At 42.2% G+C, this 23,846-nt stretch overlaps 1 protein-coding gene across 17 annotated transcripts in view; it reads right to left on the reverse strand.

Annotated features, from left to right (window-relative positions):
- The window catches only part of LOC111934709 (uncharacterized), a 90,792-nt gene extending 66,947 nt beyond the window's left edge, over window positions 1-23,845 (reverse strand). For 2 of the 17 annotated variants that reach the window (XR_015275440.1, XR_015275439.1), the window contains exon 1: window positions 22,610-23,524. The gene's annotated coding sequence lies outside the window, so the exon portion shown is untranslated. Of the gene's footprint in view, window positions 1-957; window positions 1,299-22,609 lie in introns of those variants that run through there. The other 15 variants (XR_015275436.1, XM_086847809.1, XR_015275444.1 and 12 more) reach the window with 12 other exon arrangements.
- Between the last annotated feature and the right edge of the window lies 1 nt (window position 23,846).

Raw genomic sequence — 23,846 nt, forward strand, 5'->3', positions numbered from 1 at the left:
AGAGCAGGAGCAGCATTTGCTTCCAGAAAGACCCAACTGAAAAATGAGGTGGGAGCTGGGACCCTGCAGCCAGGAGTGTGGAGGAGGAGAACTCTGTCCCCCTGGGCAGCCCTCCAGGCAGGGCAGCACAGAGCAGCTCTGCCAGGCTTCAGCCTGGCATGAAGCAAGGAATTTGTTCTTCCTCTACCCTACTCTGCCAACAAAGCTACCACAAGCAGTGAGCCAGAGAAAGAGCTTTGTCCCAAAGTGTGAAGGGTTTTAGCATCAAAGTACCCTTTTATTGCAGAATTCCTTCTTATGAAAGTATTAGTTACCTGCTAGACAGTCATGAGCTTTATTTTAGGGGACAGTAAACACAGTGCTATTCCCCAAGATTTAACCAATTATTTTTGGACTTACATTTTCTCATTCTTCTCAAAACTGGATACTTTGCACATGTGTACCTGGTTAAGGCCTCCCATGGGCACAGGCAACATCAGCTCATTGCCAGACTTGCTCTGGCCATCAGGGAAAGAAATCTCAGAGGTATAAAATTTCTCAGCTAAGAAACCCACAGTAGAAATATTTACCCCATCCCTTTTCAGCTCTGAATTTTCAACCCACTAAATTGACAAAAAATTTAACATCTGATATAATTTCCTTCTCTTAGATAGTAAGACACATTAAGCCTCTTGTCTGTAGAATTTACAGTATAACCAATAATTACGTGCCTTTTATTTATTTTTAACATTACCAAAACATGCACTACCTACCCTTCTGACAAAAAGCACCAGTTGTGAACACAGATCAGTACAATTAATTTCTCTAATGACCAAATCAATACCACATCAGGATAATTCCACCCACATGTTTCCACAAGTCCATCTTCCCAAGCAAACACATTCATTCTCACAGACACTCACACCAACTGGACAGCAATTTTTTCTTGACGAAGAGGGGGAAAAGGTCAACACATACATGAGAGCAGCAAGACGCTGGCCAGGAGGGCAAGGTGGGAGCCAGGGGCAAAGCAAGGCAGGCAGGGACCTCCCAAACAAGCAGCACAGTCCCACAGCCTCTGAGCAGGCAGAGCAGGTCCAGTTGCATTACCTGGGGTCAGCCACAGTCCTGCACTCACCAGACAAGTCTGCAGTGATGAGGCAGGACCAAGCTCAGGCCAGGAAGCCAAGCCAAGGCCAGGGCCAGGCAGGAACACAGCCAAGTACAGGCACACACTCAGGCAAGGAACTGAGCTTAAGTGGGACTCCTAAAAGGAGAGAGGCCCCAGGAAACCTCCCAGCTTTTTTTCACACCAGTCTGACTCACAGTTCCACAGCTGCCCCATATCAGAGCTGGCCTTGATCCCAGCTGGGGGACACTCAGCACCTGAAATGCACCTCCTGGAGCCCAGAGTCCCACCACCCCCTCATCCTTCTCTCCTGCTCCCATCATCACCTCATCTGTGCTCCTCAAATGAACTCTGCTTCTCAAATTTTTAAGTAGGATAGCTTTTGCATTTGTGTTGCATACCAACTGGCTGATTTTTGGAAGGCAGTGTGACTGGTGTAACAAATATGAATGTGAATAGATTAGGTCCACTGATGTTCATGAGCATCTTGGGCAAATATAAATAGGATTAGCTACTAATATTTAAAAAATATGAAGACAGCATTAAAATTTAAATAGGAAAGAGTCTTAATATCAGCCTCACTTAAAAAAAACAAACAACAAAAATTCCCAACCCCAAAAACCTATGATTTTTTACACTAGTTCATGTTTGCAAAGTTCAGTTGAATTTTCCTGCATAATTGCCATTTGCAAGGACCTGTGCTCCACAAATACATGGCAGTATCTGAGGAAGCTGGTGGTTACATGCTTGACTTTTTCAAATAGCAAAACCATACTCTCAAACATCTTCTATAAAACAAGCAATGTGGAGAACAAGCCAGGGTTTATTCTCAGGTCAGGCTAACTCGGCAGAGGGAGGTGTCTCCTCCAGGCTGGCACTAGCTGAGCACAGCTGTGAGAGAGAGCAAAGCAGCTCTCAGGTGATGCAAACCAGCCAGAACCACGGCACAGGCACCAGCCTCGTATCTCCATTTGCCCTTGGCAGCAAACTGAAATTTGAAACACGCTACTTGGAAGATATTTCTGCCTACTCCTATTTTCTAGTATTGAAGGAGTTTTTTTGTTCAAAGAAGACAGACTTTGTTCAAACCTGACATTTCTGTAAGCTCTACATTGTTGTGGTATTGAAAAGAAATAGTTTTAAAGTTAAAAGAAGAGATTTCTTGCCAACTGGGATTTATTATTACGTGTTTTCAAAAATACTGTCTGAAAGAGTGCTGATAGTCTTGTGGCTATGAGAACTGCACAGTTACTATAAATTATACAAATGACTGTATAAGGAGTACACTGCTCCATAACAGTGACCAGTTTTCATAGTCAGACTGACATCTCTAGATCTATTTTGAATTATTCCTCCTTTAAAGGTTTTGTACTGCTGTTCTTTCCTTAACATTATTAAACTGAAACTTGGTTGAGCACAATGAAGGAATGAATTAAAAATGTGGAGTGGATGCCATGTGTCACAGTCAACAATTTATTAGCTGGCAATCAAAAAACCTCTCCTGGCTCAGCCTTTCCTCAGGATAAACTGGGGAGTCTTTTTAAATTCCCCCATCAGTACATCTTGCAGTCAGAGCTTTCCTGCAGGCAGTGCAGAGGATGAGAGTAGCATGAGAGACTGCTGCCTTTTCTGCTCTGAACCCACTTCTCTCACTGACATTTCCTACTTCTGCCTGGATGAGGCTTCCTGGGCCAGAACTTGGTCTTTTCTGAGCTGTTCATGCTGGCCGCAGACATTGCCCCACTTGCAATTCACATTTTATGTTATTTAACTGAAGCCTCTCTTTCACTAGCAGTGTGGGGGGTTTTGATTGTACATGTGAACTACAGAGCCCACCAAGATTGAAAGGACAAAATGTATTGAATTACTTAAGACAATTTCCACAGAGCTCCAGCAGCAGTGATACAAGTTTTCTCTCACACTAAGCTTTCATAATTACAGGCAGCCAGATAAGGATCACAGGGAGTCTTCCTGCTGTTTCCTCCCGGTGAGGTGTCAGGTTCAGCACAGCTCCGGAGCTGCTGCTGCACAAGTACACTCACTCTTGAAACTCCAAAGCAGCCACTCATGAAATACCTTCTTCCAAACAAGCCTCACTTCTGCAGTTTGCACGTACGGTGAACAAAACATCTAAGAATACACGCAGTCTATCCTGAGTAAAAAAATACTGTTTGTCTGCCTTTAAACAGCCTACCTTGTATCAGTTTACAAGCAAAACAGCCTCTACTAGCAAGTGTTTTTGTTCATACAGTTATGTCTGCAGCCTGACCTTTGCTTGCATAGGGCCTGACTTGAAGAGAACAATAAAAGCCTTCCACAGTCACCATTGTGGAGGGGAGAACTCCAATTCAATGGAATAGTATAGGAGTTTGCATTCCTTAATCATATGATTCGATAAACAAAGGAGACTGTATTTTAAAATGCTACAGAATTGTACAGAGCAAAAGCAGTAAGCTAAACTGGTCACACCTGAAATCCTTTATGTTGATGTACGGTCACCTCCCAGCTGACAAACATCTACTGTCAATGTTAGCCATGTCAGGAGCTGGCTGACTAAAGAAAACCAGAAAATAAGAATCACACTAACCCAGAGGTGAAGACTTACAAGAACAAAAATTTAGTATTTAGTCTTTGCCATTTTACTGCTGAGAAAGCTTTTTAGTTTGAATGTAATTTCTAGTATGTCAGCAGAATCCACAGATTGCTGCACCTTGTTATACTTTGAAGAATATCTGTCAGCTGGGGAAGGAGCAGGGGTATTTAGGTTTTCATTTTTAAGATTTTTTTAGTAATTTTCTTCTAGTACAACAGCCTCTGAAAAACAAAGAGTATGTGATTGTTAATAAAAAGCTTTGGTTCAAGGACAAGAGCAAAGATGATCTTATGAAAGCAAAGGTATACTGAGTCCATAAACCACACCCTGCTGCTTCTAAAAGCTGAAGCTGCAGCAAGGCTGGGTGGCATTTGTCATTTTTCTCAGATCTGTTTTCCTGTATGATTGGTAAAAGGAACCCTTTGTAAAAGCATTAATGACATAGCCAAATGTATATTTGCATTGTAACAGTAAAAACCCTGTTTTTTACAATGGTATGCCTTTTTCCTCCCAAAAATGTAAATCAAAATGATTTTTAGAAGAACTTGGGCTTGTGTTTCCAGGTACTGTATATACAAATACAATTTAAGAACTCCATAGGTCCCTGCCAGACATTAAGTATATATTGTCAACAGATGGCTTTGATAAAACCAGCCCCAGTCTCTACACACACACTTACTCACTCAGTACTAGCCTGGCTCCTAATACATTTTTATCTTTAAAGTCTGAAGGCCCTTTGGTGTGCATTTGTACTCAGGGGAGCACATGGATCCATGAGGCATTCAATCCCCAGTGGCAGTGACCCCACATTCCAGCTGGCTCCATAACCACCCCAAGGTTCTTCTCTTGTGCATGGGACACCTGAGCATCACCATCACCAAGGTGCTGGGACAGGTCCTCTGAGCCCTGCTGCCTCACAGGTGTGATTTCCAACCAGTCTGGGAATTCACCTTTCCATTAGAGCTGTGAGTCCAGCTCACCCCTGGGGAAACACCCACCCTGATATCCCTACTCCCTGTAAATCTCTTTATCAAGGACTCCTCGCTCCCCGGGGCAGCAGGAGCGCAGCCCCGGTGTCCCCAGGGAAGGTCTGTAAGATGAGTTTTCCAGAGTGACTCTCATCAAGCAAGAAAAACCTACAGACCAGCCTCGATACAGCAATCAATGAAAACTCTCTCTCTTGTTAGAGAATTCAAGGCTGGCCTTAGTTCACTTAGAAACATGATCATGAAAGGCATGTACTTTGGAGTTGCTGTTTCCTCAAGCATTTTTGAAGATGCAGTCTGTTAAATCTCTCAATAGAAAGATAAGCTTCTTTAGAGCTCCCTCTGTTGAAAACCAGAAGTAAAAAACCTAAATTTTAATTCTCACAGCAATTTCTGCAAGGACTGACCATTTTTATCCAGGAGAGGTTATAAGGTATATACAGGTTATAAGATATATAAAGAGTTAAATTAAATTATCTCAGGGGTTAGTAACCATAGGAGAATATATAGGTTTTGTGTCATAGAAAGAGAGAGAGAGAGAGACAGATTTAAAGCTCTCAGCAATGGTGTGCTTGGGTTTTATTTCCACAGTTTTCAAAAAAACTTTTGTCAGTGGCAGACTCTGACCATATTGGGACAAACTGAGCTTTAGTATTCTGTTCATTATTTGTGGTTGCAGTAGGGGTGCATGTGATGCTATGTTTGGCATGGCTGGCTAATTCAGACTAACAACTTGAGTGAAATGTTAGCAAAGTCCTGAGGACACTATAGGTACACACAATGAGTGTACTGAAATGACTGAGTAAGATAAACCAAAAGGACAAGAAAAAGCCCACACTGTGACAGTAACTGATGTGACATTTTAAAAGGACCACAAGGTACCTGATTTTGTGCTTAAGGCAAGAGAACAGAGGAATCACCTTGACTGTGAAAGTAGTTAGAGCATCCCTGGCAGTAAAGCATAAAACCCCAACTGAATTGCAGGAGATTTACTACATAACAGACATCGATTTGATATTTTTAACTGAAATTCTTAAAAAGTAGTAATTTAACGTGGATTTCTGCCATACATGGAGATTAATCATTTTACTCAGACAAACCTTCTGTGTTGATATTTTTAAGCTTCACAAACACAGAAGGAAACCCAATTCAACTGTGCCCAGCTCTTGTTTCTCCCTGCTCACCAGGCAGGCTTCCCTACCAAGCCAAGAGCTGAATCTACCCCATCCCAAATACTGCCTTCTACTATATTCTCTTCAGAAAAGACAGTCTCCAGAAAATAAGAGTGTCAGCACCTTTCCCATGAGTGGAACCAGGGACACTTTACACCTCAGCTTAGCTCTTCCAGCTGAATTTAATGTCTGTGGAGTTGTTATAGCAGTTATCACCCAGACTTATTATATTAAAAGGGGGATACTATCACACTACTACCTCATGACCGCAATAAAAGTAAAATGCAGGCAGACAGAAAAGCTGTGTGACACTAAAGGGTGGCACTGCCACCTCTGTAGCACCCATTCCCACAACACACAGGGACACTGCACGTCAGACTGGGGTCCTGCAGCTCGCTCCCAAGGGGCTGTGTGGAGCGGGTGTTCTCAAGCACGCTTCATCCTATGGCAGGTTCACCATTCATAGATCACTTTTTGTTCCACTTTCCAACTTTCCACCACAAGCCCAGGGTTCAAATTCTCCTTTAGTTAGTTGTTCACCCACAGCTGTTCACTTGAACACCACACTTTCCATTCTCTGATGAGAGACCAATAGCTCAGAACCCACTGTCCCTCTGCAAAACACCAAGGGAACACCAAGAAAGGGAAACAGGCTGCTGGGATCACACAGGACCTGTCCAAAAGAAAAGATGAAGTAGTCTCTGTTTCTCCAAAATGGATGACTCTGGAGATTACAATGACTCTTGCAGCTCCCTGAGCAACCTGTGGTGGCTGCTGAGTGCCCCTCAGCAGCAGCGTTTGGCCACTGCCACCGACAGGCCAGGAAGAGCAAACAGAAACCCCCATTGCACCCACAGGGCCAAATTTGACTGGAAAAGCAACATTAACATTTCTGGTGTTCCCAGGTTAACACAAACATGTTTTTAACAGGGAAATAATTACCACATCAGAGCACACAGTGCAATTAGCATTATTATCAAGCATGCAGCTTGATTTTAAATCTATATATAGCAAGAGTCACGTCTCCAAAAGCCACCCCACTTGATTAAGTGATAGGGATATTGCAAGGGTGTAAACAAGGCAGCCAAATCTTTACTCTGAAAGCAGCTCATGCATCAGGTCCCACCACTGTTGTGAAATTTTGATGCTGCTGCATCACTGTGGCCAATGTGTTTCAGGGCACCTTCATAGCTTAGGTGAAAGACGCGGGAAATGAGGTGAATGCAAACATTGTAGAGAGGGTTGAGATTTTTTTCTCTTTGCCTTGAAAGAGACACAAATAGCTGAAGGCTCGAGGTCACTGGAGCCCCCCAGCAGGTCTTTGTAATAATAGACAGCAATCTCCAGGTCTGCAGGTGATAAGCTATCATTTTTCAGAAATATTTTGTGTGCCTCCTGCTGAGCTTTTCTGGCATTCAAGGGACAGATCAATATTTGGTATTTTCACTGCGCTTGAGGTGCTATTGTTCTTTGTATCTGAAAACAGAGTAACTGTTCAGATGTTTATAAAGGTAGCCAGGGCAGCATCAGAAGGAATGCAAACCAGAAAAAAACCTAAAATATATTAAAACAAGTGAAAAAAACCCTTTAAACTCAAGGTTAGTACAAAGGGCTCTACCAAAACAAAGAAACACTTTATTTCCTGAGCAACATATAGAGGAACTGTGAAGTGTCCACAGTTATAAGCTACTGATTCCCTTAGTGAAATTATATCTAAAAAATGAAAGTGAACACAAACCAAAGACTGTAATAAGGAATTGCTTTATGTCTTCAAGGCAGTATTATTAGAATGGTATTTTTGTAAATTAAAGAACAGGTGTATTAGGCTTACACATTTCCCATGTTATAGCTAATGGCCTTTATGGATTTGGCTCACTTCTGAATGAATGAAGCCTATTCCAGGTTACATTTCTGTTTTCATGTGACATATTTAGTGGAGAGAAGGACCAACAATGTTTGTCTGCTTATAAGTTATTATCGTCCTTCACCCTACATTTTATTCAATTGGTCTTAGCAAGTTCAACCCATGTTTTCCTCAATGTAAAGTGAAAAGCTGCATTGTTGGAAAAAAACTCCACCACCAAAAATCCAAGACAAGCAAGGAGACCTGCACCCAATCCCAAGCCAGTCATTAAACTGCACTGTACTGTCTGGGCTTTGCAGACAAAAATGACACCAAAAAGGTTTCTGTTTCTTTACCAGTGTGCAGTTGCTACAGCAACAATGCTGTCACCTTGTCAGGCAGCAGCCACCACTCAGATTCTCAGTTTTACATGTCTACAATAGCAAACTTTCCTTGGCTCTGGTCTGCAGTTTTAGATGTTTCAGAGATGTGGCAGGACTACATATAACCATATATAAAAATGGTTACAGCCACAGATCTGAGGACTGTAGCATGTATGTAAATTACAGCTCAACCCTCAGCCTCAGCACCCATTCCAATCTCCTGGCTCCTAGGCACCCTGTTCATTATAGTACAGCAGGAATGAGGTTAAAACATCAACTCTGAAGAGTACAGACTACAATAGATGGCTAATAGAAATGAATATATCCATTTTTAGGTATGGCTATATTCCATCATTTTTTTGCCTACTTTCAGCTCTATAGGATATAAAAACACAAGGTCAAAACACAGTATAAATGAATTAAATCGTTTATTATAGGCTGCAGGAGAGCAATAACTCAGTCAGGTGAGATCATAGGCTCCTAAAGGGTCTCTAGGGCTTCCCAGCCTTGACCCTGCACCTGATGCTGCTCTTCTCTGCAGAAGTCAGTGAACTGTCTAGAGTAAGTCCCCTCAGTTATGCAGCCTAGAGCTGCATTTTGTGGCATAGACCTCTCTGCAGGAAGCCAGTGTTTAGTCTCTTGAAGTCTCTTGTGCATTACAGGTCATCAACAAGTGCAAACATCAGTCCACAGCTCTTCCCTGGACATTGAGGAGGTTCATGCTTCAGCAGTGTGCTGACATACACTGACAACCCAGGCTGAGCCACCTGGGACCAGAAGAAGAGCCCAGGCCAAAGGACCACAGTGGTCCCTCGCCAGTGCTCAGGAATCTGCAGTGAAGGAGCCAACTCAAACTGTCCCAGCACAGAAGTGGCTGTGTCTCACAGGGCCAAGGCAGGCAGAGCACATGCACTGGACTGGTACTCTTGGCCTTAGCCCAGTTGAGAGGCCATAGAGATGGGTCAGCTTCACACAGAGCAGGTCCTCCCTCTCATCCAACCGTTCGAGTGAGAGCTAGAGCCATAGCTCTTACCCCAAGAAGAAACAGTTTGGTAACACAGCTGGGAACAAGCAGGAAGTTCTTCTCTCCAGTGAGAAACAAACAGCAGTGGTGCATCTGCAGCTGTACCAGCCACTGCAACCAACCTGGCTGGGGTTCAATCCTTTTAACCACTTCAGCAGTGTCTCCACAAACACAACAATCAATGGAGACTCATCATTAATTAGCTGTATTTTTAGTGGCATCGCACAGGGTTGGCTCTTTACAGTAGACTTTTTAGTATCTTTACCTATAAACTGGAAAAAATTCAAACTGTTTGGATATTAAATCCACAGATGACACAGCTGTTTGAGAATGGCAAATAGTAATAAGAGCAGGGTTCCAAGACAAACCAGATGCTTGACAGAGTGGCTGTGTGCACTGCAAGTAGTCAGATGTAACTCTGTCATGCCTAAAAACTGCAGGCCACAGCTCCCTCCTTGATGGGGTGGTTTGCAGGGGAAACAGCATCCCATGAAACTATGGCCAAAATGGTTCACCTAATCCTCAGGTAATAAAGGGGCTAAAGCAGAGATGACATATTCCTGCTGCATATTCTGTTGGTATAAACCTTGAAAAAAATACCATATTTCTGATAACCTTAATTCAAGCAGAAAATAAAAAAAAATTATAGAAGATTCAGAGTTATGAGGCATTGTCAAGTCCCAATACAAGAGAGCAGGTGTGAGGCTGAGGAAGGCTGATCTGCTTACTTTAGTCTTGTCTGATTTAAATGTGCTCTTTGGATGTTGAGGAGATTGTGGTTTTTGCACCATATCTGTGTGGTACTCCCGTTGTCCAAAATAAGCTAGGAAATTGCATATATTTCTCCCTCTTATATACAGCTTTTTAGGACTTGTGGTGGAAGAGGGAAAATTGATGCCTTTTCCCTGAAGCAGCAAACATTTTATAGAGTCAGGATATTCACACTATTTATGGTATTTATACACCTTTGATGCACAGGGTTAGGCAAAACTTTTAAATTTGATCATATTGTTAAGGGACAGCACAATAATTGTTCTGTCTTCTTGTGTACTGTAGTGCATAGTTTGCTTTCCAGTTAATCTGGGAATGTCACTTAACAAGTTTCATGTTAATGTAAGGACCTAAGACCAGAATGAAGCTCTCACTCCAGACCTCTTTTATTGGGACATGGCAGTTCAGTGCTTTTGATCTTTTATATAAGATTAACAGTTTATATCAACAGTTTGAAGTTTGTTATAGGGTGTGTTTTGCAACCTGCAGTATGTAGATGAGTATGAAGTGGGTGTTCTGAAGACCCTTCTAGAATTAAAAAAAAAAACACAACAAAAAACACATGGTTGCAGTGAGCAAGTCTTGATGAAAACATGATTTCTGCTGATCTTATGGTCCTGCTTATATGAGCAGAACAGTGTTGTGACATTCACTGTGATTGCAAATCCTTCAGGTTTTGAGCAAGCTGTCTAATTTTGACCCTAGTGCTTCTGTATCCAGTGAGGTCAGGACAAAACAGTTTCTTTAATCCACAACAGGGAGTAGGGAGTGTGATCAGCTAATGCTGGTTAAACTCCTCAAGACGGTGTATGTTGGGTAATAAAGATACAGGCAAAGAACTTAATTCTCATAAAGGGAGTTCCCTTTTCAGTGCTGTGAGGAACACAAAGAAATCCTGTTTTGACTAGTTAATTGTGCAAACATTCCATCCTGCCCTAAAATATGCTTGCTATGCTTTTTCAGATTTTTTTTTTCAGAAGCATATCGCTCCTTAGCGTGGTCATGTCTCCACCAGTCTGAGGAGCAACTGTCTGTTCCAGCCCCTGGGGCTCACCTGCTGCTCCCCCACTGCTGTCAGGATGGATTTCTTTAAAGAGTGTTGGCTGCAGCAAATCACTTCATGCAGTGGGGAAAGAAGACTTGAATATTCACCACTAGATTGGTTGTACTGCCTACTCCCCCAAGCTGTTCCCTCCGTGCCATTTATGGCAGCTGCCAGCCCTGCCTTTGCTCACCCACCTCTCCCAGAGGCTGGCTGAGCCCTTTTCCACTGGGTGCTGCTCTGGCTTTCTCCAGACAAAATCCAAGCCTCTCCCATCGCTGGCAAAACTCCTCACAAGTCTTCCCCCATCTCTCTGGTACTCCAGCTTCTCCCCCTCTCCTTGCTGTGCTTTTCCATTACACACAGGACCCCTTCACCATCTCCGTGCTCTGGCCCATGAGCCTGCTGTTCCCCTTCTGTGCCACCCTGTGCCTGCATTCCTGGTCCCCTCCCCACGGCACAGCATCCCCATAAACATGCCAGGCCTGGACCACATTGCCAGGCTCTCTGTTTTCTGTACTGTACTCTTGACACACCTTCAGCCTGATGCAAAGCTTATTCAACCAACAGAAAGGGCTGCTTTGACTTTAATGGACTTCAAATGAAGAATTTGGACTAAGTCTGCACAGTAGCACAGAAATAACAGCCATGTTGTGCAGAGATACCCAAGCCAGCTTTAAACTAATTAGGTTGGATCCCATAACCATCTAATCATACAGGGAGCTGGGTAATTTACCCTAATGAACTGTAAGCTTGTGAAAGGAGAAAGCCTGTGTTTGCTTTAGTCCAGTTCCAACTGAACATCACATGCCCATTTCCTTTTAAGAAACATCTACTACTATTTAAAAGCAAACAGCACATGCCAAGATGATCTCTCTTTTCATATTACAGCAACTATACAGAGCAAGTGTCTAAAGCATTCAAGAAAGAGGAGAGTTCTTTCCTCTCTCATCTGTCTTCTGCAGGCTGAACAAACACTACATGTACCTACAAAGACAATATTTTACAAAAGGACAGGAAATATGAAGTACAAGAGAATATGTGATTTATCTATCAATTAATTAGGGGTGGGAAAAAAGTAACAAATCCTTTGTTCCACAGTACACACAGAGAGCACACTCTACCTTTCAATGTAAATTATTATTTGTAAGGTATTATTATGTCCTTTCAAAATGGGCAAATAAGACACAGGATTCCCCAGTAAAAAGCACTGGTTTTCCCTTGGAAGCCAGAGATGATAATATCTGTAGTCTTAAACAAGAGGCTTGAACAAGTTCCCTGTCATGCCTCAAAAAACCAAAGTGAAGCTTATAAGCACCTACTCAGGGTGAGACACAATCCTTTGGAACTGCTCCTTTCCTCCAGGTGAGATTTGCCACACATTGCAGTTTTTATTCCTCAGTGACCCCAGACTCTCTAGTCAATGATAGCCAAAACTTAGAAGCAAAAAATGGAGTGTGATGAGGAAATGCCTCCTAAAACCTCAACATTCCTCCAAATTTCTGCTTCTCCATTCTCACTGTGTGACAGAAAGTGATCCTACACATGAGCAGGCTGGGCCAGCAGCTGTATGACAGCAGGTCAGGGACACCTCAGAGACACCAGCACATCCTCAGGGTGTCCCCTGCATCACCAGCACTGGCACAGGCCAGGGCAGGCAGAGTTTCCCAATGGCAGAGGCCAAAGACAGCTCTGTGCCCTGCACATCTCCTCAGAGGGGTTCATGGCCTGGTGATCCCAGAGGATTTAATGCCAGTATCAGGTGTACAATGAAGAGAAATGCCCTGCTCATTTGTAGGATATGCACTACTTCCTTCAATATTTCCAGTGTCCCCAAGAAAATACCTGCACTATAACTTTGGGGCTTTAGTGTGTTTTGAACATTCTTCTATGTCTTTTCTGGTATCAGCAACAGATAGTAGATCCAAAGTCTTAAAAACACAAGTTTAGGTAAGAATTGTCTTGCTGATTTTTTTTTTAACTATAAAAACTCCAATCTTTTTTTCCTAAGTTGAAAAGATTAAGGTTTCAATTAACATTTTCTGGAGAGAACTGTTCAAATATTTCAGCAAGCTTATCCTAGAGTTAAATCCTACATTTTGTCAGAGTTGTGTACAAAGAGTATACATACTGTTTTCAAAATTGAGATTGTTGTACTTATTTTTCAAATCCCATCCACAAGGAATTTACACTTTTTAAAATAACAAAATATGAGCAAAAAGACAATTTGTTTTCTGCAATCCTGGATCAGTCTCAAGATCTTTTAATAAAGTTAATGATTGTCTGTCTCCATAATTAACATATTGGGTGATGTGCCTCATTCCACCAAATGTTAATATTTTACTTTTGAGGCAGAAGCTTAATAGTGCTAAAATAAAATTCTGTCTTGCTAAGAAAATAGTTTTTTTCTCCAGTCACAGAAACATAAGATATTTGAGAGAAGTTTAAAACAGCAAATGACAATTACATCAAATACAGGTAGTAAAAAAGTACAGTAAGTACAGATAAGTAAAAAAAAAAAAGTATATAATATTTTTTTTATTTTTTTAAGTAAAAAAAATCACCCACGGTGAGATGAACTATATTTTTCTTAGAGTTGGCAGGGCATGGTATGTCTATTCCAAGTGAATCCTGGCAAGTACTGTTCTTGACCAGGGCACTGATTTACCCAATTGAATAATTATGCACACAAAGAAATGCATTTAAACTAGTGGGGTCTTTACCAACCAAAAGTGCCATCTCTGTGGGTGATATTGCAGGCTCAAGAACATGAGTTTTAGTGCTGTTGTTGTTGGTTTCTTTCTACAATGACAGGCTTAGCAAAATTAGATTAAGTTACACAGCACAGCCTGACAAGAAATCTAATTGGGTAAAACAAAGTGCACTGCAGAAATATAAAATTTACTTCAGAAAGGACATGAGTAATCTCCATTTCCAGCATTAAAACAGTAACATCTATTGTTCTTGTAAGCTTTAATTTATACGAGTGATATTACTGGTCTGGTTTGAGTCTAGAGTTAATGCTGGGGCTTAAGTGTACTTTGAACTATCTCACCACTTGAAAGGAGATAAACACCTGATTGAGAGAGAAGAGGCAAGATGATGAAAGCAGCAATCACACAGCTTGACTCCAGACTGAGCTCAGACTGCAGGGGGAAAAGATTTTTAAAAAGCCAATTCCCCCAAAATGAAATGGTATAGTGGCTCTCCTCACCTCTGGCTTGCAATTTTGCTCATTACTTGGACCTGTGTGAGCCTTGCAGGTACTCATAACCTCAGTGTGGGTGTGACAAGGGGCCGTTTGACGCTGCCAGGCAGAAGGAGCCCGTGGATACACACGAGGCTCAGGCAGCAGCCCCGCACACGCCCCACGTTCAAATAAACACCGGGACTCCACCAGTGCCACCCACACCTCCCCGACATCGGGCGTGGAAGTTGTCGCCCACTTCCCCAGTGAATGTGGCCAATGTCTTCTCACTCTCTGTCCCTCTCAAGTCAGTGCTACACAGGGAACTCCCTGAGCAAAACCTGGACCAGAGGACCCAGAACACAACACTGAACCTTAACACTTGGCAGCTGAAAGCTGTGTTTTCTTTTACATTTTTAAAGATTTATATAGAGTTCAAAATTAGAATTTTTTTCAGAATGATATCCTCAAATATATTTTTCAGAATTTTCTGAAATCCTGTTAAAAAACTCCAGAATTTTTGCTTTCTACCCCAAAGTAAGTTTGCAGCCCCTCCAGGGACAGACTGTCACAGGAGAAGTGGGACAGAGCCCATCTCTGTCTGTGGTCTTTCTACACATGGGTTTGTTTCACAGGCCAGTGAAAAGTAAGATGAAACTGCTCTGTGCTGTTTCAAGACTGAAGCAGGAGTTTTCCAGTGGGCATCCCTAGACTTCTGCAGGAAAGAGTAATTATGCAGTTAATCCTGAAAGACCTGATGTTTGATCCACAAAATATTTTGCTTCTGGTTATTTTGTCTTCATGAAAAATAATAGAAATGTAGCTGATTTCTCCAGTCAAGAGACCCAAAGAAATGTTTCTTAAATAATTATCTCCAAATTCTATATCAAATAATCACATTCTTCCTTCCCTAAATTCTCTTTTCAGCTTGGGTTAATTTCTAACCTGACACTGTGGAAGTCCAAGACACCAGGATCTACTATTAAACAGAGGCTTCAACATACAGATTGCTATACTGAGTTAGTTTAAAATGTCTCTTAGCAGGCTTTTTCCCCAAAAATCACTCCAAGTAAATTTTCCTTCACACTGACACCAGTGACAGCACTTTGTAATCCAGCTATTCCTTCAGTTCTGTGTATTATTTAGACCAAAGACTGTTTTTTTACTTTTTACTGTGAGGAAGATTTTTTAAAACAGAGATAACAGGTACTGAAAACAGCCATTGTAGAGTTAACAGTCAACAATTTTAGAAACCATCCCAAAACTTGCATAGAGAAATTACAGATGTATGCCACTCCATAAGGTGCATCTATACAAGGCTTTGGTGCTCTGGCACCAGCTCTGTGTTTACCAAGCCCTGCTTTCCTTGACAAGGTAGCAGACTCTGGGATCCGAGGTGGCATTAAATGACTGTTGGAAATTGTCCTGCAGCAGCCCCGAAGCGGGAGGGAGCCCGTTCCACACCCAGCATTACCACCTAGTGGACACGGGCTGCTGTCCTGCGGCTCCCAGCTGCATCCTCACGGGAAACTTCACATCACCCGGCTGATGTGCCACTAATGAGTAAATTAATGTGTTTGGATCATACTAACTTGTTCTGAGTACCCAACCGCTGCAGCCACACCATCCAAGGAACCACAAAAAGAAATATTAAAAATTCAAGCATGGGATAAATCAAATCTTCCAAAGTTAGTCTCAACTTGACACTCCCTGTCATTTTTCAACCTTTTCTTAATGGTTTCTGCTTTATTAGAACACTTAGCATTTCTGAGCACTGAGAAATACCAAGCTACCCTTCAAGACTCTTTGCTTTATAGATATATTAAAGACACTATTAACATGCTTTGGTTCAAAAGGAGTGAGTGCCTTGTTAAATTTAAAACCACATGAAACCTAAAGCAAATAGAAAAGTCCAAAGTAAAGCATCTGGGACTGGACTGCAAAGCTATTTAGGTACCAGACTCCTGCTGATTTAGGAACCAACATACCTTGTAGACTAAAGCTGATTTATGATTCCCTCGGGGAATTCTGCATTTCATCACTGAATTTTCTGTTACCATAACACTTTCTCAACATCCTTATTCCCCACTTTGCACCTCTCCCTGAATTTTTAATCTTCATTCTGCTAAGTCCATTAAAAGAGACTCTCTTTTTCCTCCATTTCCTTTCATACTGTTAGACTGCTTTGAGTACCTTGAATTTCTGCTACATTCCAATCCTATCAGTCTTCTGCAATGCCTGTAGGTTTATGGTGTTACATATATTAAAAGACTGCATAAATTTAACTTAATCAATTTACAACTCCTGATTATTCTGATTTGGAGACAGCCTATTTTTCCTGCACTTCTATAATCAAGAAGCTTATGTTCAGATGGATTTATTAGAATCCCTCACAACTTCAGTGGGATTTAGACATTTCTATGCACTACTGAGATCCCAAAGATCCCTAGCTTTCTGCTATACAAGCACTACTCCTTTTTGCAATGTCTTTGTCCTATATTTTGTTGCAAAAGAACAGCTTCATGCAGTACCTAAAATTAGGCAATATTCCAGTGTTCTAACTAGACAGATAAATCTCAAAAATAATGATGTGCTACTTCCAAGTCCTAAAGCTTAAAGAAGCACATCAGGGCGTAGTTCTCACCAAAGCCAAGTCTAGCAAGGGACTCACCAGGGACTAAGGCAAGAGGTCAGGTCTGGGTGCAGAGGTAGATGGACAGGGCTGTTACAAGGGGCACAAAAAAGCATTTGGGCTGTTTGAGGAGCCTTCAATCTCTTTTCTCTCTGAATGCTGCACATTTCTGACTTAAAAGCAATTTAAATTGGATTCTACCAAGACAAAAACTAAGAGCAGGCTACCCAATAAGCACCATGGAACACAAAAAACCTGAGACAACGTTCAAAAGCAAACCATGTCATTTCCCTCTTATGTCATTCTCTACTGTTGGTTAATGGCACCCCAAGCATCATCATGTGTCCTGAAACTGACTCTTCACAGGCTGCGCTGTGAAGTGGTCCTGACCACATCCAGAACAGCAGCACTTCCCACAGCCTCACGTGTGGCTTTCCATCACTCCCTGCTGGATCCCCCGGTGAGGAGTGTGTGGAGCAGCAAACAATGGTGCATGTGAAGCTCTGGCTTTGAGCCACGTGTCCCAGGATAGAACAGCTCTGCTCAGCCACAGCACAGGAAGGGAAAGGAACCCTTTTTTCCAACTGGTGCACATTAGTCAAACCCAGTGCTCTGACAGCCCCTTTGAGACTCACAAACTTTCTTCAGTTTGTGAATAGATACCTCTTCCCATTGGTTTTACTTTGCCCCAAAAAATTTGGGTAACTTTATTTTACACAATACTTCCCTTTGTTTTAGTGGAATGATCGCTCATTTACATAAACAACTGCAAGACAAAAATAACAAAATGCAATAAAAATATATTTCTTTAATCAAGTACAATTACTATCTGTATCATAGTCCTAAGCAAGGGGCTGAGCACAGCTCTTCCTGTTAAGGCCGTACCAAACCCTGCTAATTTGATTTAACATGACTGGATTGAAAACAGCCAGTTATTGCTTGCACCATGCCCAAGGTACCTAAGCACTGCTGTGCCCTTCTGCATTGAGGCAAGCAGAACCCTCAGTGCTGGAGGAGCACTGCATGTGTAGTTGAGTGGAGTGGAAAACCAATGCTTCCAGCCTTTGTGGAACAAAACAAGATTGGTTCTGTGGCCCCAGTCCTGCAGCTTGCCCTGGAAATATCCTTTCAGAGGAGGTTTCATGAGCAGAAAGACACAGAAACCTCTCGAGCACTTGTTTGTTGTCTTCACCTGTGAAGACACACAGGGAGATCAAGCTCTGTGGAATTACAAAATCACTCCTGGTTCATATAGTAAAGAAATGCACTTGATTTCCTCTGACTGTCCTCAGATTAGCTACTAGCTACATCAGGCTAGAAATAATGATTTACTGTTAGAAGAAAAGAATATTTTGTGAGGCACCTTACTTCTGATGTACAGATAACAGGCTGCAAAAGCCAACCCTGCATCCACCACAGCCTAGACAGTGAAGTTCACAAGGAGGCCAGTGAGCCCATTCCAATTAGTGCTGCAACTTCAATATCTCAGAGAAATAAACTCTGCCCAATTAGCAGCTCTATACTAATAAAACTGCATCATAAACTGAAGGGGCTATATTAATTTATTATACTGGTTTATCTACAGCAGAACAACCTGTGAGCATGTAAGGCTTTGGTGTGTATATAAAGAAAATACATTTCCTCTTGCGACAGTGAGGGAAGACTTAATTCCCTTAAAGTCAGCAGAATGACAGTGGGGGTGGCTGAGGCCCAGTGCCTCTGATAATGAATATTTCTGTAGCTGAATCCCCTTGCAGGCCAATTAATTACCTCCAAACCCTGCTGCTGCATTCTATATTTTATTTTTATTTCAAAATCAAAGTTAAATAACTAGAAAAATCATGGGGCTGAGCCAAACTGACTTTATGGGTTTTAATTTTTGAGATTAAAGTGAAGTACAAAGACACACCCAGTCAGCAAAGTCTGGAGACAATAAGATGTAAAGCAATCCTCCTTCTGACCTCACATTAACACAGAAATCACCCTACAGCATGCAAGTGTCAGCCAACAACGGCACCTACTTATTTCCTGTCAGCTTGTCCCTTTGATCTAACCTGATCCTTCTTCACTTTATTAAAAACGTTCTAATCTTTTGTCTTTGATCTCCCTGTAGGATTCTTCAAAGAGCTTCAAATTAGCAAACATGCAAACAACAAAAAAATGTACTCTGTATCTGCAAGAAACAATGATGTGGGGAGCTGTTTCCTTCCTCAACACACAAGTTTAGTGAGGGGCAGCATTTTAAAGCCAAAAGATGCCATAGTTATCTGTTGTTTATTGGCATTGGGGTGGATGACAGAGCCCAAGCTTTTTTACTGGGGGTGGTTTGCTCTGAAGGTGTAACAAGGCAGCCCAGCAGGGGTAGCAAAAAAGCCATGTGCATACTTCATTCAGCATGCCAGATGAAAGGATTATGTCACATTCAAGAGCAACAAAGAGCTCTGTTTAAGTTTGTACCAGGCTGGAACTGTGGGGCAGCCGTTAAAGACCACCAAGGTTTTAAATAAAACCGGACACTTTTAAGTTTTCTCCAGCTTTCCTTGCGGTAAATCCACCCAATATGAGGGGAATGTCAGTATCTCCCACAAGGAAGATCTCTGAGGCTTTAAAAGGGAAAAGAAGTTTAATGCAGTTTTTCACATGTAAAACCCATGTGTCTATTTTAAATATTTATGTATGTTTTTTTCTAATGAAAAGAATTAAGGACATCACCATATTTTTGTTCCATCTTAACAGCAAAATGTTTTCAGCAAGGAAGAGCACTACTACAGGATCTCATCATGCATCATACAGCATCATTCTTCTTCTACAACTTTAATTTAGCTCCAAAGGTACATATTTCAAACAAAATTGGTGCTTTTTATTATTGAATACTGCTCACCTCTGCAAAGAGTTATGAGGCCAGATTAGAATGAACCTATAGGCTAACTACACTGTAAATTCCTTGCATGTGCATCTACCTCTTACTGCAGATTCCTGTTGTAACTTATTCTGTGGGGAGGTAGATCTGTAACCAGGCTGAAATAGCCCAAAATATCTTTGCCAGGTCACCCCAAACTCCTCAGAACTGCAGTTAATAATCCAAGGCACAGACCACTGTCTACTGAAGCCAGTGAGACATTTCCACAGGTCCATGAAATCCTAGGTAAGAATTCTAAGATAGTAAATCTCCCCAGTAAAGTCTCAATCCAGTGGAAATATAACTAAGCAGGATCTGACCCAAGCTGTACATGTGGACAGTAGTCCTTATACCATGCTCATAGCTCTAAGATTTGAGTGGCTGAAGTCCCTGTACTCATTTTAATTTCACTCCTTTGTCAGTCTAAAATCCACTGTGATTACATGTGGCAGGTGTATGAGCTGAGAATTGAACATGACTTAGGCAATAGACCATTATCACTCACTGTGAATAGAACATTATCACTTCCAGGGCTGATTTTTTCCCCTCTTTATCAAAAGTCAATTATTGCAAAACCAGACACTCACCCAGCTCGAAATTACATAATTCACGGTTAAAAGTCCATTGAAGTTCAATCTGATAATTATTTATTGAGAGCTCCAGTGAGGCTCTGGATGGTCAGAGAATCATTAAGATTGTAAAAGACCTTTAAGATCGTCAAACCCAACCATTAATCTAACACTGTCAGGCCCACCACTACACCACGTCCGTGTAAATCAACATGTTTTCTGAACACGTCCAGGGACAGCGATTTCGTAACTTCCCTGGGCAACCTGTTTCAATACTTGATAATTCTTTCAGTGATGAAATTTTTCCTGGTGTCCAGTCTGAATCTCCCCTGGTGCAACTCCTGTCCTGCTGTAAGTGTTGGCCCCTCTTGTTCTGTCCTGATGCCCTGTACTGGCTCTTGGAACATTGATTTTCTAAAGCAGCTCAGGAAACATTGTTGCTAAAGCACAACAACTACCAGAGCACAACAGAGCTATGACAACTGCTCTTTTGTTGTTGTGTTGATGCCTACAATGGGTTTTGGAAAATAAAGCAAACTTAAAAAAAAAGAAAGAAAATATAAAGACCTATTAGATAAAGTATCTAAGCTAAGCAGAGCACAACTGAATAGATTTGTCAAGATAGCTGAATAAAAAAAGTATTGCATATCTCAAAAAGCCTGGAGTAACAGTTCTAAAATGAGCAGCTCTGCTAGCACAGCAAAGCCTTTTAGTTAATGCATCAGTTTCAAACAAATTTATATCAACTGTAAATTGAAAATTTTATGAAAAGTCAGAGTCAAGGTCTGAACTTGCCAAACTCATTTGTTACCCATCTTACTGACTTAGAATGACAAAACTGGTTTTTTTAGTAAATCCAAAGCCACACAGAAATATTCAACAGAAGACTGCTACTCCAGATTTATGTAACTTTTTTTTCACAGTTCACTAGCACTTAGAACAACAAACAACACGCTCTGCTTTTATCCTGTGTGAGGGATCTTTCTAGCAGATCTTGTCTCTTGTGGCTGTTGCTAATGATGAAAGGCAGAGCTCAGCCTTTCTAGGAATTACAACATTCTTGAGAGCGCTCCAGATGCAGGGTCGCGGGCCAACTCCTTGACATCCAGCTCTTCCCTCAGCTGCATCCTGCATGCAGCCAGCTTCCAGACTCTGCAAGGATTATCCATTCCCCAGCTCCTTTCATTTCCCCTAGCCAGGGATAGCTCCATTCACACACTACTTTTGAAACCACCATCAAGTGAAATCCAGGGACTGGATATGACAACCTGAATACAAATTATTTTGTGAGTATACTTTTTGAAATTTCAAATACATCCCAATGGTTTGGGAAATCTTATTTTAACAAAACATCAGGATTTTATAATTTCCTTCTCCCAGAAAAATTCATCCAAGAATGAACACAAAAGAAAAATGGAGGACCAATGATCTGGACATTACTAGCCTTCTGGAAATGTTTAGCTTTAAGACTACTTTTTATCTGGTCTATTTTGACAATCCCTGTGCCACAAAACTAACAAAACCTGGAAGTTCTCTTCCAGAGAGGGTAGAGCAATTCAGTTACTAGCATTCAAGTTTGACTGAGTTTGAGCTAGAAGGCAAAAGCAAGCTCTTCTCTGCTGAATTTTCATTAATAATCCAAGTTGTTTAACTGTTCTCTCTGGAAGCAAAACAATAAATAACAGTAGGAATTGCCAAGCAGAATAATTTCAAGAGCATCTAAACATAAACACTATATCTGAAATAGGTAAAGATAAAAAACAAATGAGGCAAAGCTATCTTCTTTTTTACTTGACTGATCCATACGGACTCATGACCTGAGCACTGCAGCACTATCACTGCAGATCTGTAAGTGCTCTTTATTCCTTGATAACAGCAACAGGTTCAACTGAAGCTCTTGGTATAGTTTGAGAAGATAAATAAAATTTTGAATTTTATTTATCTTATCCTCCTTCAAGGTTTCAGCTTAAGCTCATGAAGTCTGCAGGAACTCCACATGTAACACAGGATAATTTGGGAATTAGAACAGTCCCAGCAGATCAGATCACTGTGACTTGGCCAAAAGGGATCGCTCATTGATTATTCCTGCCAAATCCTCTTTAAACAAAAGGACTGGACGACACCTTCACAGACATAGGTCTTGTAAGACGGTCTTTTTAGACCAACTGCTATACAAACATATTCCTCCGTTAAACTCAAGCCTACACAATCTATATTAAGTACATGTCCAGTGAGAATACAATATTAATTTAGCATAATCTTAAGAATTAATTTTTTCCCATGAATATAGTAATTATCTTTTCAAGAACTCCTGAAATACATTCATAGATGAATTGACATAGAGATACTATTATGATTAGATAGTCAAATTAACAAGTGTAAAATATATCATCAACTTACATTGACTGAAGCATCTCCACACAGTATTTCCTCAGAGGCTTTCCTGAGGAGCAGCTCTTGTAGGTAATGGATGGGGCTGAGGATTAGGGGTTGTGTATCCCATTTTAGGGGTATGACAAGTTTCTGCTTACTTCAGGCACCTTTCATTCTCCCTTGCAGATGACAACAGTTTTATCAGACCTCACCCATGCCTATTAGAATTTCCCAGATATACTTGAATGGGTTGAAATTTCTCATTACCAGAGCACAAATTATGCAGAAATTGCTTTTATTCTTGTGGGAATACAGTAGCTTGATATTAAATAGAAAGATTTAAAGCAGTTCAGTGGAGCTCAAGAAACTGAGTCACAAAGTGGCTGGCTGTGTTACCCCACAGGACTTTTGTCAGGGCACAGATCAGAAAACAGTGCTGAGTCCCTGTAAGGGAATAGCAGAAGACCCAAAGGCCGCAAAAACTTCCCATCACTGACAGAAAGTTCCTGAACCATACGTGGGTTTTACACCATCTCATCTTCAAAATGCAGCCACAGACCCACCCACCCCTTGCACATTACTTGTGGCCTCCTCAACCACTGCAGGGAAAACTAGCTCTTTTTAAAAAGGCTCTTTACCGCTTTCATGCCGTGTTTGCCCGCAGCCCCGCGGCGTTCGGGCACAGAGCAGCCCGTGCCGCAGTGTGTGAGCCCGAGGGCGGCAGAGTTCGGGCAGTGCCGGTACCGATCCCACACGATGCCCGCACGCCTTTCCCTCACGGCAGCGGGGCGGGGCGGCAGTTCGGGCAGTGCCGGTACCGATCCCACACGATGCCCGCACGCCTTTCCCTCAGGGCAGCGGAGCGGGGCGGCAGTTCGGGCAGTGCCGGTACCGATCCCACACGATGCCCGCACGCCTTTCCCTCAGGGCAGCGGGGCGGGGCAGAGCCCTGAGGGCCGCGCCGCCAGGGGGCGCCCCGCGCGCAGCCATGGCCCCTCAGGGAGCGGGGCGGGTCTGGCCCGGCCGCTCAGGGACACAGCGAGAGACGAGCGAGCGGCGCCGAGCACCTGAGCACGGCGGGAGGAGAGGGTTAAAGCCGCCTGCGAGAACAGGATGCTTCCCTCTAGCGGGTTCTCTTTTCGTGTCCGTGCTTCACATGGAAATACTGCTCCATCGGTCCGATCCTAAGGCCTGCAGACTGATGGTGAAGCACCATGGAGGTGCCGCTTCAGGGAGGTTCAGCCCACAGCACCCAGCCTTGCCA

This window comes from Cyanistes caeruleus, chromosome 12, assembly GCF_971803275.1.
Source record: "Cyanistes caeruleus chromosome 12, bCyaCae1.hap1.1, whole genome shotgun sequence".
NCBI lineage: Eukaryota > Metazoa > Chordata > Aves > Passeriformes > Paridae > Cyanistes > Cyanistes caeruleus.